The sequence below is a fragment of the Anopheles arabiensis genome, chromosome 2 (genome assembly GCF_016920715.1).
Source record: "Anopheles arabiensis isolate DONGOLA chromosome 2, AaraD3, whole genome shotgun sequence".
Taxonomy (NCBI): domain Eukaryota; kingdom Metazoa; phylum Arthropoda; class Insecta; order Diptera; family Culicidae; genus Anopheles; species Anopheles arabiensis.
The window spans coordinates 104,153,848-104,175,248 of NC_053517.1; the positions used below are offsets into that span (position 1 = coordinate 104,153,848).

Genomic DNA, 21,401 nt, shown 5'->3' on the forward strand with positions numbered 1-21,401 from the left:
ACCGGGGACAATCTAGCCAGGCAAGGGTTTCTTAAGCAATATGTCCCTCAAACCCGACACTGTCGTTATTCTTTATCGTTTCCGATCCCAGAAGGATCGACGACGACGATGATGATGATGGTATGCGAATGGTATGCGAATGTTGACAAAGTAGAAGTAATGCACATAACGAAAGAACGAAGGAAAAACGCCATAGCTCAAATCATAGAAAATGCTGTGTCTTTCCATTCCTCCCAATTTTTTATGTCCTTCTCCCTTTTTTTTACTAGATTTGTAAGCAACCAATCCCTTTTTATCTATTCTTGGAAGGCTTTTCTTGATTGAAACACCTTTCCGATTAAATCCGATCCTCTGAATTTTCATGTCCCGCACCTTCCCTACTTGTGCTACTATCCGGACGAAACCCGGTGTGGTGCAAAAGTGCAAAGCAACCAACCCCAAAAACCCCACGGTATGTAACGTAATACTGACCTAACTTTGCTTCGGGGCATCGCTTCCACTTTAGTCTTCCTCGTCGGAAAACCGACCGGTAATGAGAATATTGGTATCGACATGGCAAGTGTGAGGCGGGCAATTTAGGGCTCCTCCGTGCGCTTCGTTCGATATCAATCGGCCTTCGGTTTTTTTGTACTCCGGTTCGGCTGTACTCCGGCATTATATTTCACCATTTTGAAAAGTTCAAAACAGAAGCACCAGTACACTTTTGAATAGAGGAAAAAAACCCCTGCACCTTTCCGCTTCGTCTCTATTACCGTGTGTTGTGGGGCTGTTTTTGCTGCTGCTTTACGTTTTTGCCAGGGTGAGCGATAAATCATTCCCGGAAAAAAGTGCACCCCACTTCTGAAGGAGTACATATCTAAGCCCGGAAAAGAGGGTCGAGAGTGAAAAAAACCAACAACCAGTTTAATATTACTTTTGTCAGCACGAGCACGTGCGCGCGCGCTCTAGCGTACGCCTGTCCAAGGAAATAATCTGCTTGCGGGAAAACAACAACAACAACAACTAAGCAAGCTGCTCGAAAATAAGGCGACACCCATCATCCATCTTGCGCGCGGGAAAAAGGGAGCAGCATGGCAGCACGCTGTGTGTGGTTACCCCTAGCAACCGAACAATCGCCGGTTGACCGGGCGTCGCTTCGAAGAATCATATAAATCTTCATTTTCACCAAACGGTGTTGGTGGTGATGGTCGCAACAAAATCAGGAAGCTGCCCAGTGTGTGTATGTGTATTTGGCGCGTGGCCGCTCCGGGAGGGCGTTGGCACTGCTACTGAAAAAGCAAAACATCAGACCCTAGAAAGGTACTGGGAAGAAGAGAGAGAGAGTGAGCAACACCGTCATCATCAATCAAACCAAGCGTTCATTCAAATCTGGCTCTTTCCAAAGGTAAAATGGGTTAGGGAAGGAGACTAGGTACTACAACTAACAGATGAAGAGTTTCGTTTCGCACCAGTTGGTGGCGGAAGCGTCTTAATTGAATGAGTTACAGAATCTGTCATCATTATAATGCTCTATTACGGACAAGCAGCGCGATTGGAGAAGGGGAGATTTGGTCCATCGATCGAAGCTTTATTTCTCGTTTTCTAACAGTGACCCAAATGTCCGGGGAGCTCGCCCACCAAAAGAACCGGTTGACAGTGTATTCCTCCAAGAGGGAAAACAAAAACATGTATCGCCATCGCTCAAGTGTGAATTAAATTTCCACACGCCGGGAAATGGAGCATCCTGTTCAGCGTGATTGCTCGCGTAGGTGACCGATCGGAGGATAGTGCACACATTTATCATGTTGCAGTGCTGCTCGGGGTGAAAATGAAAGAACTTGTGAGAACACATTAAGTAAACACACACCTGCACACACTCACACGACATGTACGGTGTCACTAGGTGGGGGTTGTCGCCGACTGCTTGCTGAAAAATGGATGCACAACTCCAGAGATTCCAGGGAAACGCAAATCAAGGCACACTTGACAGGTCACCCTTTTTGACGAGATTTCTTCTGCTCAAGCGTGTGTCAAGCGACGGCAAAGAACACATGCAACGAACTGTGGGGTAAACGACGAGTAAATCGTCCACCTAGTTTACGGTGAACACATTATCGCTCCTCCGAGAGGCGCATGGTTCTTTTTATGAACTCAAGAAAGCGTCCCGAATGATGGGCTGCTTCCCATCTGTATATCCTGATTTCCCCCCCCCCCCCCTCTCTGTTTAGATTGCGCTTCTCCATTTTCCACGCTGACACTTTCCAACGGTCCAAGGACGTTGGAATTGAATGCCCGTGCCCGGGCACGGCACTCATCCATCATCCGCGCGAACTCAAGCGAAGTCTTTTTGCCGGCGTTACGGTGCACACATTACCACGGCAATGGTCCTCCGGGCTCTATTTTAAGTTCCATCAAAAGCGCACTTTCGCAGCAAAATAAGGAAACGGACAGGCAAAACTAGAACGAGCTAATCATGGCCAGTATATTTATCATCCGGAAGATGCCGCATTCGACGACCCACAACCGATACACAGGACGCGCCGCGACCAAAGCTTGAGAACCCCGTTTGCAAACCGCCCTAAGAAGACCCACCGCCCATGCCACCTGCTCCTCCATTCCATAGCCATGTTCTCCATTTTGCCTGCACGGCTTAACGCGGAACAGCAGCAACAGCATCAACCCATCGTCCCCTTTGGCCGTGTTAAACCCATCAACATTTGACGCCCTTTTCAACACCCGCACACTCACCCGACAGTTGATCGTGTCAGGGGGCGAATGAAACGTAAGAATCCTTGTTACTCTCAGCTTACACTTCCGAAAAGAAGTATGCTGAATAGCTGGCACACTTTCGCCCGCAAGCTGGCAATGTGGGAAAGCATCCCAAAACCCAAAGGTCTGCACTCCCGGTGCCCTCTCTTGCTGTACTAAATAAACATATTGCGCGCTGTCATGATTCTGTCTGCACTCACAGACACAGAGGCTTAACGCCGTGTGTAATAGGATCCTTCCCTGCCAGTACCGGCAGGACGACGCATCCATTCTTCAGAACAACACGGAACCGTGACGCATACAAGCGGATGCGTAATTTGATCGATGACTGATGATGCCGTCGTCGTCGCTGCCGTCATCACATTTTGAAAGTAATTGAGTTCCATGGCTCCAAGCAGGAGTGGGGATTGTGTAGGACAGTAGCTCCTTGGTCCGTATCATAACAACAACCTTAAAGTGGCACCCAAGAGGGCAATATTGTGTAAACAAATATCCCCCCGACCGGCAGTCTTTGATTTAATTACGCACGCATCGTAGTAGGCTAGTATTTCTACTCCTTTCCCCAGTTCTTTACCCAAGAATCGTTTTGATTGGGCGAAACAAGGGACTAAAACAGGCGTGGCGAAACCGAAACGATTTGTTGTGGCGAACAACACGATGAAATCAAGCTTTCGCTCAAGCTGTTTTTGTTCACTGACACAATTAAAAGTTGTTAGCAGAGCACTCCGAACTGATTCTAGTACATCGCGGGACCGACATTGAAGTGGATCATTTGCTGATGAACAGCGTAAGTAATCGCATTGAGTTTCACAGATATGTAAAGTAGCTCAAGTATGCAATCGAAGCTGCGCCTTTGATTTCAGCAAATGAGTTCATAAAGACTTTGACATTTGTCTGGCTGTGAATTGTATTTACCAACGAGCGACATGATACCGTTTTGCTAGTAAACCGATACCGAGAGTTTGCCCTAAATAGTATACTCAACGCGTGCACTTTGGTTAAACGCCACTTAACACCTACGGGGTTGGCTACCCGTTTCCCCTTCATACTCTCATTGCGCTTCTAATTAACATCGCTGGAAGCAACACCATCAATCGCGCATTGTTTGTACGCAAACCCGTGATCCCGTGGGTAATTTGAAGCCAGCCAAACGCAGCTAAAATAAATGATATGATATAAATGATACAAAAATCAATAGCATCACAGTAGGGTGTTCTATTACCGGAGAGAGCATTTAACAAGAAGAAGCCTCACGCTCACACACACACACACTCACACACACACACACTCACTCAGAGCACTCGCACCGATTCTAACATCAATCCCAAAGCCCACTTCCGATTAGTGTAGCAGCACAGCCACACTTAATCGGACCTCAATCGAAACGTCAATGCGTCTGCCTATTAGCGGTATCGGTTAATGGGCGCACAGCCCCGTTCTCCCCTTAACTTCGGGGTAAAGGCGCGACCCCGAAATTGCCAATTCGTGTACTTCAAACCCGCAAGCTAATATTCATTACCGATTCAATTGTTATGCAAAATATCTTCTAATTGGCTGCATCTGTGCTCTTCACCCGTTGCGCCACCTAATGGATGCCGCGGAGAGTTAAGTGGCGTGGCCCCGTAGGTGTCCTGCCACAGCATCGGCACTGGAAAGGCTTACCATTTGAAGGGGGAAGGCAGTAGTAGTAGTAGTAGTAGCAGTGCCGGTGGACAGAGCTTTACAAATTGCACCCAAGTTTGCTGCTCGTGGGTCACCGGGATTTGTACAATTGAATGTTGCGATCAAATCGTATTCAAAATGCATCAGGCCCCTCAATTAATGAACCCTTTTTTGGGAGAGCAGAGAACGGGAAAGGAAACAGACAGGAGGTGTCATTCAATGGCACGTGCTAGTGTAGCAGCGTAATACTCCCGACAATTAAACGCACCCGAACGGTAACGCATCAAAACTTTATTCAGCTTGATTGAAGCGAATTGAAACCAGCGGCGGGCGACAGTATGAATGGATGGATGGACGCGAAGAAGCTGCCATGATGGACAGTGCTTCTAAGCGCGCTTCACGTCAACATCGAACAGCACGCTGTGATTTTTATTTCACTCACCAACCATCACCAACTCGCCACCGGTCCGGTGAAGAATACAGCATTGATTATCTTCATTATCATTCACGCCACTCGCTTCCACCCCTACTCCCTCTTTACAGGGGCGGTCAGGGGGTGTTAGAAATGGAAGCGGTGGTTCGGTTTTGTTTGTGTTCTATGATTTGATTTTTCATTCCCAACGCAACACACGTCCCAGCAGCAGTGGTTCGTCCCAGTTGCAATCAGAATTCCACCGAACCGTACTGACCCAGCACACACACACACACAAATGCCGTGCAGGATTCCGTCCCGTTAATGTCATATGTGTGGGGCGCGCGCGCGCCACCCGAACGGGCTAAACCAACACGTCCGAGGGGTCGTCCAAATGGGGGGGGGAAGCTAAAGGTCACGCGAGCCTGTAGGGAAATTGTAGTGGCCCAAGCGCCCGGGCAATCAAGCTTCATGGACCTCTTCCAGACATGCCCGCACACATTGAAAATCAATAGTCGCAATAGCAAATGCAATAACTGCAGTGTCCGGCGGGTGAAGTGCCCCGAATCCCATAAACACACACACACACACACAGAGCGAGGGACAGTTTACTTGTGTTTCGTTTAAATTGCAAAAGCATGCAGCGACTGCAACGACCCGGCACGGGAACTGCAGCAGTGTGTAACATTAGTGGCAACAGAAGAGCCCGATTTGACCAACACAACTCCCCGTAGGGCCCCCCTACTGGGAAAAGATGTAAGAACTGAAGCTGTAACTTTTACGCTGTAACGGTACAGCAGTGCAGTGCGCAAGTTGTGTGGGTAATCATACGCTTCGCATGGTTCGCAGACATTGACCGAAGTGGGAAGCTCCAGGGTGGGGAGAAAAAAAAACAAATGCCAACAAACACTAATTCATCGGTCGAATGTTGGCGTCTCTCGGTCCAATCGTTGTTGTGTACCGCACTGTAACGATATTGAACCGATCCGGCATTGCTTGCTACCATCCACTATCCACCGAACGTGCTGCTGGCAAAGTAGATTGCAGCACATGGCGCATCCATGTGGTCGGGCGCTCGGCACCCCGTACACAGAATGCAAAACAATCAGAGTAATTATCACACACTGTGAATTGATTAAAGCTAACATGAAGAAATGTCGGTTGATTAGAGCGAACACCACCACCAACGGGCCAGGGACAGCACACAACCGTGCACGTCCAATCAGGCCTTGGAGCGAGCGTGAACATCGACTCGGGGGTCACAAATTAATAAGCTTTTATTTACAAATCAAAACAAACGCATAATTAGCAGTGCTATGATAGGGAGTGGTATGATGCCATGAGAGAACACATAGGCACACGCACACACATAGGCACACGCACACACATAGAAGCCCTGTCTGGCTGTGAGAAGGGTTTTCAATGCCTGATTACCAAACGTTGAAAACTAAACGCCGGTCACTCCGGTCTGGAATAGAGCACAGAGAGCTTTCGTTCTATTCGACCCATGTTCGATCTCGCACAAAGCGGGCAAAACTTCAGATCCAGACACTTGCTAAACTGAATCATTGTTGCATTGTTTCACAAACATGTGATAATGAATTTATGCAATTCCACCCTCCTTCACTCGGGAACTCGGAGCCGTTCTGGGACGGCAAAGCGACTAAAGTATTTCCTTACAATCCTTACATCGATCATTGGTGGGAGGGCTGTTGTTTGTGCTTCATTTACATGCCGATTTCATCCTTCTTCTTGCTTTCTGCATTCCCGCTTTGTTGGAACGTGTCTCGCTTTCCCATCGAATGCTCCAAACATTAGACGGGCTGGCGCCCAACGGCCCAACGAGGAGCGTACCTTTAAAAAGTCATTCCATTTATGCTTTCCGGTATGCCTCCCGGCGCAATACCTGCATCGGATCGGTTCGGGTTCCACCTGTACACATGCACTTGGGACAAGGCAGGAGACACGGACATAGGCAAGACGCCCTTTGCGTAATGGAATGGTAATCAATTGCTCTGAAGCAACAGCAGCCCACAGCGTGGGACGGGAACTGGGAACGATAGGCAAGGAGAGCAGCCGTTCGGTACGATTAAAAATAGAGCTCACTCATAATGGGAAATTCCCGATTGCAAGGTTTCGAGGACAATGTGTAGTAGTACACTTTAATCATCTGCCACGATTCGCCCGGTAGAACCATATCGATTCACTATCGGTGCTTTTATCAAAATTGGAAAGCTATTATAAGTCTGGTTTTTCTATTTTTTACATTTCAAAATTTTGTATTTCAAAACAGTTGCACGAGTTACGTTTCAAGCTTTTACATTCATGATCGTCATGAGGAATGATGAATTGATGCTGAGTGGAGGCGTTGAGGGAGTGATAGACAGCAGGATTGAAAGCACAGCTGTTACATGATACAAAAAAAGCTGTTGTATTGAAATACCGTAAACACAGAGAGCAGACAGTTAATGATGTTGATTGAATAGTAATAATTAACAACCTAAAACTCTAGAAAACGCGCAGGTGTATTAACGCAAGCATGATGATATCGATTAAAATATCATATAAAGGGGTAAATATCATATATGATATCGATTAAAATATCATATAAAGGCTGTTTAATAAGTACAAACTTAGCAAAAATCGATCTTTCGTACAATAGTGCTTTAATCGTTACTACAATGATTTATATTAAGCAGCTAATGTCAAACTGGTTGCATAGTTTTAGGCGTTCTTCGTGAAATATAGCGCCATTGAGAAGCTTCGCATTATCAGCAATGCCCAACTGTTAAGTTTGAAATACTTTTTACTGCGACTTTACAGCTTAAGATAATGAATTAAAAAGCAATGATAAGAACATGTCAAAATCAATCCTTCATTCAGTTTCTTCAACGAAAATCATAACATAATTGAAATCAAATCATTAGCTTCAAAACATCAGCTTATCACAACTCTGGGTGAAGCAATAAAACCCTCAACCAAAATCTCTATTTTCCTATTTTTCAATTCAATCTGGATGCTTCAACCAGTACACACACACACACGACCCGTCCTGTGTCGTGCGAAAAACATCACGAACTTTTCGTATTTTTCCGACTTTAAAAACTCCTCCCAGATTGAAAGCTCCACCCACTTCTACCGCTGCATTCCCTCTCTGAATGGAATTTTTATCAGCCTGTTGATGACATTTATCAGCAAATTTTCACACAGTTCACTAATTTTACGCTCACAACAACAATAGCACACCAGCTCGGCCAACCAAATAAAGTTATCCCTTTTCTATAAACGCAATCGCAAACGGGAACTCCCTTCCACTAAGCCCGGAACTGCGGAGAAAAACGTCCGTGAAAATGTTCCCGATTTGCAAACCCGGGGCCCACCCAGGCCCTCCGCCGCACCAGTAAGTCCGGCGGGGATAATAGCAGCTTCTCTTTTCACACCGGGGCACGACTGTTTGGGGAATTTTCGGGGAACCTTTTTCATACTGTCAAACGCCCGACCCGAAATGTCACTAGATCTGGCACACACACACTCACGACAGCCTGTAGCGCTAGACCTAGACCTACTAGAAGGTGGAACTGAAGGCAAATGCAAACATATTTCCCCAAACATGCGCCCCTCCAAAGGTTTTCTCCCAATCGTCTTCTCGATCGCAATCACCAGCCCACCTCTGCATCCACCAACACAAGCACATACACACTCACACAGCATCTCATAAACACATCCTTAGTCGAGTGATATTATAGGGGGGAAATAGCGCACGGGACGGGCGAAAAAGCAAATCAAGCGCACCAAATTGGTACCCTTTTCAAAATGGGCAAAACTTTTCTAATTCTCTCGAACCAATTTCTAGCATTCGACTGAATGCTAGCTGACTGAGCTCTGTTTGACTCCGTTGAATAGGGTTGGTAGGGTTTTCGCATCGCCCTCAAGTCAGTTGCTTAACTTCCAAGGAACGAGGCCTCCCTTGGAAGATCCTTCGAAACTCCATCGAGCCTTGCTTCCTGTTGTATCGCGAAATGGAAGCCTTTTTTTTGTTGCTTTTCCACCGTGTCTGGTGAAGCGTGAAGACCGAACGGATCCAGCTCCCAACAGGCAGGGGCATTGGAGCTAGCAATGGTCTGCGATATTGCCACACGAATGTCATAACGACGAGCATCTCGAGCGCGCGGGGCTAATAAACTGATAAATGCCATCGAATTCCAAAGCGAATCGCTTCTCGAATGGGATTCCCTTTTTCAATACATTACCCGTTTCCGGATGTTGGTTCTTCTACGGGGTGACTACTTCTTCGGGAATTGCTTGACACCGAATGCGGGCTGCTTGTACACGCCCGTTAGCACACACTTAAAACTCCGTTCGTTTTATTCGTTATCGTGGAATAATATTATTGTAAATCGATTTCCTCTCACTTGATTACTCGTGCCAACTAGTGTATTTGAATGGTGAGAGGAAGAAAAAATGTTCCACTTCAACGAATACGTGTGTGTGTGTGTTCGATGGCTAGCAACAAACAACAACAAAAAACGGCATCAACGCATGCTTTATGATCTACTAACGTCACTTGTCAACCGTTGCACGGGATGGCAACCAAGAAATCCATCAGCATCATTACCGCGGTGCCAGCCAGCATAGTGGCGCAAGTAGGCGCTGTTGCGTTTGGGGTAGTGTATTGACTTCGTTTCCTGTTTCGCTTCCACCAATCCGTGCCATCGCACACATCATCGAGCGACGTCAACCGTGCGACTTCCTGCGTGCGGATACCGGAAATAAGTACACACAAGGCAAACACCACACCCACATCTCGAAGCTGTGTCCTTGCGGTGAAATCAGCATAAACCTTTGCGTGTTGTTGCCGGTACGTCAAAAAGGGGCTGCCGACGGTGATAAGGCGGGCAGCCCCCGGTCTCCTGCTGCAGAAAATAGTGATGTGCACGCGACATAAACACCCCGTGAACGCAGCCGGAGGAGGAGCGACGAAATAAAACGAAATAACCGTGCACGCAGCATGATTGACGATTGATGTGTGTTCTGAGGTCTGTTGGTAAGTTTTGCTTCTACTTTTTTTCCCCAAACAACGAACGCCGCCTACTGGTGCGGGAAACTCGTGAAAACTCCTGTTCGCCACCGCCACCGTATATTCCCATGGTTGCCCGTTGGCCTATTTATCATTTTATGATTGAATATATTCAATAAATTGCTTTGCGTCGCATCCAAGGCATAAAAAGGCACAACCTCCTACCGATGGGGAGCCACCGGTTTGGGTAAGCGGAAAGTGTTGCCTTTTCCCGGGATTCAATTGATGATCGCTGGTGACTGTGAGCATATTTCTGGAGTGCCTTTTTATTGAACTAACGAGCGGGAGGGGAGTAGGACCTTCATTATCGCACAGTGTGTGCTGGCATGAAATTATTTCAATCCTCAGTACAAAGAAGCACCCACCATTGCTACTACTATCTCGCCAACGGGCCACACAGTAACAAAAAAAAACCCCAATACCCAATGATGGACACCCCAGCGCGAGGGCGAGAAAAATAACTTTGACCAGCATAATTTCAGCACCCACACCCAGCCGCCTGGGCTGTTGGACACATGGCACTGCGCACTGACACTGATTGTATGTGACGATAAACCTGACCGGCGCACCGTTTCGACATTTCGGATGACTTTTCTCGCCTCAGAAAAGGGCCACACATCGATGATAAGATTGTCTGGCCCCACGCTAATACGTTCAGCAAATGGGTTCTTGGCATTATCTGCACGGACCGTGCTTTAGGAACGCGCTCCAAGCGCACCGAAGTATCCGGAGTGAAGGGAGCTAGATAAGGTCGATTGCGGAAATAGTTCCACCGACAGGTCGTGGAGTTTCCCCAGTTTCCCGATTGACACTATCGGGAAATCTCTGACGTGACACAATTGTCATAACGATACGGGGGAAAATGGTAACTTCGAACTGTAGATTATGGGTGTCATTTGAACAGTTTGAGCGGGAATTGTGGATGGTTTCAATTTATATATTTGACATTCTTGTGAGACAGCTATCTTGATGATCATGTTAAGTACGTTTAAAATCCTTGCATAATGTGAAAGTATAAACCTATATTTAATAAAAAAAAAACTATGCAATCTTAAGCAGCATAAGGAAGTGGTTTATAATTCGGTCCTTTTCTATTTGTTTTATAAACACTTTGCAAAACATTTTAATTTCCTAGATGCCCCAAGCCAAGTGTGAGCTTTTTTGTTAATCAATTTATATTACTTCCAAGGAAGGTACCACACTTCGTGGGGAACCCATTTGCCAATAACATTAATTGAATTCCAATCGACACGCAGAGTGCCATTTACTCAACTTAGATTAAAAACAGGACGCCCTTCGGTCTACGGACGCCAGTGCTGTCCCCGAGCGGGCCATTGCGCGCAGGAACCACCCTGGTCGGCCGGTTAAGCTAAACAAATTTACACGCAAACAATGCCCTACCATACCGCTCGCAACCGCCCAATTCGATTCCAATTACATTCGGATTCGGTGAGAATTCGTGATGGGGGTTGTGTGCTAACGTGTGCCGTCCAGCTTCCTTCCATTTCGTCACCCCGGCACAGTCCTACCAGCTGCAAAGCGTGTGAATCCGGTGATGGTCCCCATGCTCTGGGAACGATGCACACCACGGTTGCTGGCTTTCAATTTTCACCATAAATCCTGTATCGCTTCGTGCCGCTTTCCCCACCCCCAACCGTTGTACAAAGAGCTTACAGCAGATCAGCATAATTTAACTAGCGCTTCCAGTTACCGTGGAAAGCAGATCTTGAGATCGAACAAGCGTTCGCTTTCTCACTTCGATCGACTGAGAAAGAGATACCGAGAGAAGGCGCGCCCTGAGCGAAGATTGTTTACACAAGTTTTGTTCTTCAGTCAAATCCTGGCCGCGTAGTGTATTACACAAGACACATCTGCCAATGGACACAACAACAGCATACAATACAGGGCATACAGCCTCTGTCTTCGATCGTAACCAACGGAAACGAAGTGCCAATCAATCGTAAGTGGCAACAGAAGCTTCGCCATAGGTTTCTACCGCCACAGCAACCGTACCGTTCGTCGCCTACTAGTGTGCCACTGTGTGCAGATCGGTAAGGAGATTGTAAAGCCCTGTTGTTGTTGTTGTTTTTTTTTTTTGCTACTCCTCTCCTTCGACACATCGAATATCAAAACACCGGCCCCACCGGGGTGGTTTGAATGGAGTGTTTGAATATCCATAACCAAGAAAGGCGCATTAGCCCCATCGGTGTGCGTGGCCGGTGTTTATGGATGTATCTTATCACTGGAAGCACTTTCACCGCCATCGACCCAAGAAACAGATTATTTATTTACTTTCCATTGCGTGAGCTTTGAGCAGGGGTAAGAATGGAAGGAAGATCCTTCCACAGCCATCTCGGATCTTTCTGGGCGCATCCTGCACAAGACACACGCCTCTACGCCGCCAAGTGGACGATACGGTTGCGGAATCGATTCATCGCAGCTGCGCCAGTTGCGTGTGGCGGCGACGGCGGCGTTGCGTATTGTTTGCGTAGTGTGTTACCACTTCCTGTGCAGATGCAGACCCACGCTCGCTCTCTCTCTATGTCTGTTTTTCTGCACTCAAACTACCCGTTTGTTATGCTGCTGTTGTTATTATTGTTGATGATACGATCCGACAACGACACCTTCCCTGCTACTTCGCAGAGGCGCAACACAACACTCTGTCAACAGCCGATTGTTATGCTTTTGCGGAAAAACCCTCCCCCCAAGTGGTCCGAGAAGCTCTACCAGCGCAATAGCAATTTTCTCACTCCTCCCCCACCCAAGTGTCATATCGAAGAGGAGGATAGTGTACGATTCCACGTTCTGTTTGCGCCGTCTCGTTCAAGCTCGGTCGACCTCTCAAGAGGTTTGCCAAGCAAAAAGGGAAAGAGATTTACTGAAAGATCCTAGAACCCTGAATGGAGTTCACACATGCAGGCTCTGACCGCCAGGACCAGGGATAAAAGTGTCTTTTTTACAGTTTTTTTGTATGTTTTGTTGCATTGCACCAATACGAAAAATCGGATTGGATCTTGATTGAAAATGTTCTCAATGTTCCTTTTCGTCTAACCGCCTCCAACCATTTGGCTGTTGCGCCGTGGACAATAATGCAGGCTTCCATTGCTGACCCCTCCTCCCGTTGCGTTCAAGCTCGTTTGTTGACGTCTATTTATTCGCCCGACTATGATTAGATCTTCTTTTATTGGTTTTATCTGTAAAGAGAGAGAGAGAGAGATTTGGCCTCTCCTCCAGTGCAGGAAACTTCGCACAAGGCCGTTAGGGATGGATTTAAAAGACTCAAGCAAAAAGAACTGAAATAGCCAAACGACAGAGGTAGATGGGGGACAGGGGACAGGTCTAATTTCAGGCAAGCCTACCTACAAATTCAACCTGTTACGCAAACCAATTTTGTGCGCAAAAGTGGAACAAAACATGGAACAAACATTTGTAAAGGAGACACTGTCAGCCTAAGATGCACATACATCTTCGAAGCACTTAGTCCATTTGCGATTAAAGTCATTAACAGGCGGACGCTCTGGTACGGGAATTCCGATAACCTTCCATTCAAGACATACAAAAGGCTTACATCCATCCATTGCACAGTATGAGGATGAAATTTAAACAGCAAATTCTAATCGTTTCCGACCGAAGAAAGAATGCTCCAATGTGCCTGTGCGCTGCAGCATTCTGCCCCTTTCCCGGTATCTTTTAATCAACCAGTAACTCTGGAAAATTGCCATCTTGTGTCGTTTATTAATCTTCTGCTACGTAAATGGTCATCCCGATGCCAACGGGTGTAACGGTACGGAATGGAACGAATTCCAAACATACCAAACGGACTCATCCTGTACTGCTCTAGGATGCGAGCCGCGTTGAAGAAAGCGCGAGTGCTTGCTCCACTAGACGGGATTCGGGAAACAACACAACGAAAACGGTGTCCCCAGTAAGTAACACTGGCTGGAAGATGGAATCAAGCTGAATGAAATGAAAACGGGTGGCGAAATTGCCAACACACACACACACCCATTTATTGCTAGTAGTGGATTACGGATGCTTTACTCCGCAGGGCTATTGGGTAGAAGATCCCACCCGATAGTACCACCCCCTCAAACGGCAACGATGGTTACGAATAGACCATGCGTTTCTGAGGTCCGAACACTGAGATGGCGCCAGTGGTGGTAGGGACATCATTTTATTTCCTTCCAGCCAGGATATCTCCCGCTGGCGATCTTTATGGATAGTTTCAGCGAAATAACTGCTCTCGTTTCTGCTTCTTCTTCTTCTTCTTCTTCTTCTTCCCAATCGCATGATGGTGGTGTCCAGTCGCGCAAGGCCACTCTCATGGCATGCTGGAGAAATGGGAAAACATTCACCTTCTCCGCATCCGCGCGGCATTATGCGCTCGAGCTTCGCAAGACATACAAAGCAAAGCTTCGCTAGCTAGCGCTTTCTTATTGCATATATTCCTCTGGTGCAGAAAAAGGGCCGTGGAATAAGGACAAGGGAAGATATTAAACAAGCAGCAGCGATAAGCAAACACTATCAGGGGGGGGGGAAACAAAGGTGTGAGGGAAACATAATATTACAATCTTTTAAATTTTCTCAAATGCTCCCGCAGATCGCAGATCGAAGCGCAACTCAAGCAAGGAAGTGGAAGGGATCGTATCGTTGGGATAAAAGAAAGCGAAACAAAGTTTCTAGAGCAAACCAAAAGCAAACAAAAAAACCCGGCTTACAATGTGCCAATAACAATCGCCTTAGAAGATGGTAACAATCTTTCGCTTCCACCTTCCAAAGCGAAAGTAATTTTCACAGGGGCTTTGAGCTATCAGCAATGTTACGGAGCGTGAAAATAAATACAGAAGCGTGAGGAACAGTGAGAGAAAATGAGAGAAATAGACAAACGGTACTGAGAAGGGTAAAAAAACAACAAACCAACTAACCAACAGAGTATTAAACTGAAGCATTAAAAGAAATGTAAAACAAAAGCCGAAACAACAACGAACAACAACGAACCACAACACGAGCAACGCAACTCAACGTCCTTCAGTTGTAATAAAATGTAAATAAGGAAATGAACCAAAATTGAGTTCCGACCGTGTTGGAATAAAATACAAAGAAGAGGTCAAAAAAAGGAGGGACCATACTCCGATGTGAAGTGAAGGACTTGGAGAAAGCTGGCTTCTCGGAAGGAAGTATTACACCGTGCAAAAGGAGGAGAATGAGAGAAAGAAGGGCCAGCGCAAGTTCGCGCAACAGTTTTCCATTGTGACAAATGCAAATTGCTTCAAGATGTACAGCTTCTGATAAGCTGGGGTGGAGGGAGTAGCGATTACAAAACAAAAAAGAAGAGGAAGATATTCCTAGGTCTCGCTTTACTTATCACCAAAATGTGCGGAAGGATTCTCCGGGAGCAAAGTTAGTTCGGCGAAGTTTGTCACTAGACTAATGCATGGGGAAGTCGCGTGTACCTAATTGCTAGCGTACAAGAGTCCGACGCTTTTCGATTCGATATGGATTGTTGGCGAAGTCGCCGAAAGGGCCACACCATAAATGGTGGTGTGTAATTTTTGGAAGTAGAAGTTGCACCTTGCACACAACAGCCATGGTAGTACATGGGGCTGAATGATGGTACCTCAAGAGGAGCTTTCATTCCTCGCCACAAGTTTCATTTATTTATCTTTCCTAAGAGCGTTAATTTCTGCTTCGCCATGGATACTTCAACTTCTGCTCGTTATGATGCATTCATATTCAGTGGATGGTAGTGTTGCAAACCGTTACAGCTTGAGGGTACGACGGAGCAGCAGGAGTTGCAGTTTTGCTGGACTGGAGTACTCCAAAATCCAGACAAAGTTTCACGATAGCTAACAGAGCTGTGGAGATGTTTTATAATGGGACTTTTAAGAGAGTCTCATGAGGAGCTTATATTTTGGAAATGGAATTATAAAATGCAGATAAATTGCATTACCGTAATAGCTAGGTATTACTTCCAATTTCAAGTCTTCGTTAAAGAGGATCCACTGTTATTATTATTAAAGTAATATTAATCGTTTATGATTTATATTGCATGATAGATTTTACATTTTTGGTTCAATTCACCCTTCCAACTGCTCGGTTCTTACAGCATTTGTTGAAAAGCTCTACGTACATTGCAACTCAAGGCCGTTACGCGCATACGTTTTTACAGTGTATCATTTCCCTATCTACATAAAAATCCTCTCTTGCTATTCCTGCATCCACATCACACACTCACACACACTGCTGTTGCTAGAAAAGTCAGCTGGAAATCCATAATCAATGTACGAGGCTTACGAATGCACCACGCGAAAGGAGCGATAGAGCGATGCTAGAGAGGAGCGGAGCAAAAACCAAGATGCATTCCAGCGTAAAATCAATATGATGCCCTTTTCTCACGGTGGGAAGCCCGGCATAAATCTCCTCACCTCTTCAATAACTCTTTGCAAATGCACTGAGGCTGCTCAATGCAAAAGGCGGATACTGGTAGAAACGCAGAATACGGGGAAAAAAAAATAATTGAATTCATCTTGATCGACATGAAGAATGATTGTCAAGTTCGCTTTATGAATTTCCATTCACATACCTTTCTTTTTCCCTCTCTTTACGTGCGTTCTTGTCTGTGTGCGTGTTTCCTTTCCTGTTCGCTTGCCTTATCCGCCGGCCCTTTTCTTTACGCGCTGTACGCGTTCCTGGTTTCTGGTACCATGGATAGAACACACCAACGCTAGCAACGGACTTGACGGAATCGGAAAGCGGATCGACAGATGTGATATCCACCACCACCACCACCACCATCATCGTCATTTTGTTGAGTTTTTTCTGCCCATAGAAGCATGATTGTACCTTCCGGCGAAGCCGAACCCACTCCAACCCATTCCCGATCCCGTAATCAGATCGTATGATAGACAGCATCAATGCCTACAGGTGCCCAGCCCAGCCTGAGTGGGGTGCCAATCCGGATCACGATTCTTCACCAATGCCCCCATTTCTTCGCTGAACCAAGGAAGAAGGCACAACACACGCCCCCCACACACGCTCTCTCCCATTGGATCGAGCCGAACCTGTGCAATGATGCTTTTTGATTGACGTTTTTCATGCTGGGAAGAGGGAAAATAGGAGAAAAGGGAGGGAAGTTATCTTGGCATGGCATACGCAATAGAAAACGGTGCGTTTGCACTGATAATGTACGTACGTTGTAGGGTACCACAGGACGGAACAGGGTTTTGCCTCTCCTTCTTGCCACCAATGCCTGTTTGGTGCTCCCCTTAGTGTGGTTGCTCTAATTCGTGGACATTGATTACATGTTTGCACCCTTTGTGTGTGTGTGTGTGTGTGTGTGTGTGTGTGTGTGTGTGTGTGTGTGTGTGTGTGTGTGTGTGTGTGTGTGTGTGTGTGTGTGTATGTGTGTGTGTGTGTGTTTGTGTGCTGATTGCGATCAATGTTAGCAGTTTTAACTTGTTCCCTTTCAACATCAGCATCATCGTGACTTGTCTCTCCATTAAGCTTTTCACATAATACGCCCTATTAAGCAAAGTTGAACGTTATTTCTATTCTTGAAATTCAACACTTTTGAGCCGTAATCCATGTATAATCTGTCAAACGCGTCAAGTATGTGTGTTATTGTTCGAACCCAAGCTCACATACCATGATCGTCTTGTAACCGCACACCGTAAACCCGATAAGGAAAGCGTCCTTCATTGGCCTTCAGCTGCGTCTGCCAGTAGCCAACAGCAAACGATAACCCGTGCAAACACCCTCAAAACGCCACACTGCCAAGACAGAGGTGCCCAAAGTGTCAGAGCGTGACGAAGGAAATTAGGCTCTTATTACAACGCCAATCCATCCCACGAACGCATCGAATGATCGACACAGGGAAAATCGATGCTCCTATCGTTGCAGTTGAAGTTGAAGTAAATGGTACACCGTTCGTCGTGCCCGCCCCGAAAAGTGTGCTCTTCATTAGCAAACCCATCCCAGCTTGTAAGCTGCAGCTTGGGCAACAACACAGGGAAGGAAACGATTCATCCTTCCCGTTGTCGATCACAAGTGGCCTTCCCATGACTCACTGAAGATGGGCTGGGCAGTCGGTTTTCTATCGTCAACACACACACAGTGTTGCTTTGGACTAGCCATGGGCCCTCTTGCCTTCTTTACCGGAAAATTCCATACCAAGATAGATTAATCGTGCCAAAAACGACTCCATGCTAGCTCAAAATCGTACACACTGCACACACCTTTTCAAACGTGTACGTGATGCGTCGTTCGAAGACTTGGACGGAAAGTCATGCCCAACCGTCCAACAAGCTCAAGTGAGGCTTACAGTTAAGCCAATCATAACTAAAGAGGTATTACACCGGTCGAGCGAGGGTTGAACGGTTCACAAACACACACATGTGCATAGCGAGGATACACTGTGCATCAACGACTATTTACTGGGGTCGGAAACAGTGCTCCAAGCACCGGACAGAGCACATGCTCTGGTTAATATATTGGCTCTATTCTTGGAGAAGCATAGCATAGCTTTTTAATTTGTTCAATACCAAGGTTAAGTGCAACGATGGTATGAGTTATTTCTCAACAGCTGTCTTTATCTACAATATGCATTTTCCAGAAAGCCCTAGATTCTGGATGCTTTCCATGCATTAATAATATTCCTGCTAAATGTAATTGTGTTGGAGTTGAGTATATCGTCAACTCCACAGTCTAATTTACTTTGATTACTGTACAAGGTTTTCCAGGAGTTTTCATAGCTGTGAGACACTTTATTGACTCTTTCTTGCGTGAAATGAACTTAATGTCATGGGATTTGGACTCTATAGCACACTTTTTTGGACAAATCCAATAGCAATTTCTCAGGAGGCTATCCATAAAGCGTGCCATGAAATTCTCTTCGAATACGAAAGAGTCAAGGATGTGGCATCATTCCAGTAAATGAGCTTATAAATCAGTAATTGAGGTTGATTTCCAGGGTTTCTCATAGTTGTGCGACACTTCCTAGACTCTTTCCTATTGGAAGTGAACTTCATACGATGGAAATTCGACTCTATGGCAACCTTATTGGACAAGTTCGTTGGAAATTCCTATTGCATTTGTCCAACAAGGGTACTAGAGAGTTCAATTCCCATTACAATAAGTTCATTTCAAATAAGAAAGAATAAATAAAGTTTCCTACAGCTATGAGAACTCCTGGAAAACCCTGTAAAGCTATCCTTAATTGAATGCTTTATCTGTACAGTAAAATAAGCTAAATCCTAGAATATTCCGTAAGTAGACTGGATTACATTCAGTTCAATTGTAAGAACTACTTTATTATATTAAAGCTAGCATGATGCTGGTAGCAATATTGAAACTTATCGATAGCAGAGAGTTCACAACACCCATACAATCAATAATATACTGATAATAACAACACTGAAGAGCTCACACCACACCAAAAGAACGCTATGCTGCCCTTACTACAGGGTAAATGCACCGAAAATGCACACAACTAAATTATACCCTTCCAGTGCCATATGCCACCGGTCACCGGCTCACCCTGCCTTTCCTTCTTCCCTCAAACCACATGCGACACACCGACTGGTGGGTGTAAATTTTCCCACCACATGCACATGACTGCATCTAAAAACTCGTACGATCGTCGTGTGTTTGTGTGTCTGTCTAGGCCGATTCGTTCGATCGAGACACGACGGTTGGCAACGTTCCCAGGAGCTTGTTTAGTTACCGCTCGCTCCCTGGAGTGGCTCACCCACGACGTTGGTCGTCTACCTAACGGTCGGTTAGGCACTAACAAACAAACAAAAAATCCTTGTCCCTTGTCAGCATCCCGTGCGCACACAACATAATACGCGGTGCAAAATATGAGCGGACGGAAAACAGCTGTAAAATTATCATAAAAACGATACACCAGCAACACCACTCCGGTTTACCATTCGGGGGAACGTATACGTAAATAAAATCCCGTCTAGGTGGTTCTCTCCGTGTCTCAAAGAACACGAGTGAAGGTGTAAACCAGAAGCAAAAACAACAAGCACCACATAAAGAACAGTTTTATGAGAGCAACGTTTAAACGTTGGAAAGCTTACACGGCACACACAAGCACGTTTGGACACTGTGCGCTCCCACTCTGCCTCGGTGCATCCACAAGCGTTCCCCGTGTTTAGTTCGATTGTTTTCCCAAAATTAATTTGCAATAACAAGAGCTTTTCTCGTCTTTTATTTGGAGCCCCTTTTGGGAAAGCTTTGTCGCAATCAAACGGGTGCATAATGCAGCATTTCACTACCAACTCGCTACTGCAACTCAAACAAGCCAGACACATCATCATTACATCAAATCGGTTGGTGGGCTAACCCCACCAAGTACATGGTTCAAATGGTCCCGCCAGGACACTCTCTCGGGTCGCTTAGGTCCTTCAAACGTGGTACAGGGGTAAGGAAGGGATAAAAGAACCACTGGAAAATGGTGCGAAATCCGAGGCACAAAACCAAACAAATAACATTTGAATAATTCCGTTATTATCGTTATTAATATTTCGCTCGTACTTGTAAATCGTGCGACACGTTCCTAATGGCATGCACCACGCTCACCCTCTGCACAAAGGCGAACTAAACACAAAACACAGTTGCAAAGAAAAGCGTGGAAAACAAACAACGCGCGAGCCCAAAGCACGAGAGAGAACGAGAGTGCGAACGAACAGATGTGCTAGCGTTTGCAACAGAGTTACGCTCGTGTTTTCGTACTGTGAGACGACCCAAAGCATCAACGCTAAAGAAGGGAGGGACACATAACCCTTCGGTCCCCCCACCCCTTTCCCTGGCGCCACATTTAACCTTTCCTTCTCGGTGTCTCTCGCGGTGGTGAAGCACTGGGTTGGTTTGTCTCACTCGCTGTTGTATGTAAATTCCCGCTGCCCGGTTCCTTGGAGGACATCCCCGGGCAAACTCTCCCACTGGGAAGGGCGAAGGGGGAATGTGGAATTATTTATGCATCATTGCAAACCCCCCTCCTATCCCCTCTCATCCCCAACACGCCCTGCCCACTGGCGCATAGTTCTAGCGTTGTACGCAAAGCCGTACCACGACGTTCGATGCAAAACCATCGGAAAAGGTGCAAAAACAACCGTTTAGATGCCGCCGCGCTGCACAAACAAATTCGAACTGCATAATAATACCGGCATTATTAAAACCCGAGGTATTATTTGTTGTTGTTTGTGCCGTTTCGTTTGTTTACTGTGTACTGTGGTTTGTGCGCTGAAACCACGGTTTATGATTATGCCATTTGATTGTGATCGAACTATTGCTTGAAGATTGCTTTTCTTGCTGCTTGGTTCGCCCCATCACAACCATTGTTCGCAATCATTGTCACCAACCCGACATTGCGGCTAGTGGTTTGTGATAAGGGATTATGAGGGCTCTTGCCGCATCGATTCCCTCCATTATTCCATAGCCGATTCGTTCCCAGTCCCTTCGAGCTGTGACCACACACTGACCAGCCGGCCGAACGGT

At 46.2% G+C, this 21,401-nt stretch overlaps 1 protein-coding gene across 6 annotated transcripts in view; it reads left to right on the top strand.

Annotated features, from left to right (window-relative positions):
* LOC120898043 overlaps positions 1-21,401 on the top strand; it is an 84,431-nt gene that overhangs the window by 25,875 nt on the left and 37,155 nt on the right. The window contains exon 1 of one of the 6 annotated variants that reach the window (XM_040303370.1): positions 9,535-9,866. The exons of the other annotated variants lie outside the window; for them this stretch is intronic. The gene's annotated coding sequence lies outside the window, so the exon portion shown is untranslated. Of the gene's footprint in view, positions 1-9,534; positions 9,867-21,401 lie in introns of those variants that run through there. 6 annotated transcript variants of the gene reach the window in all.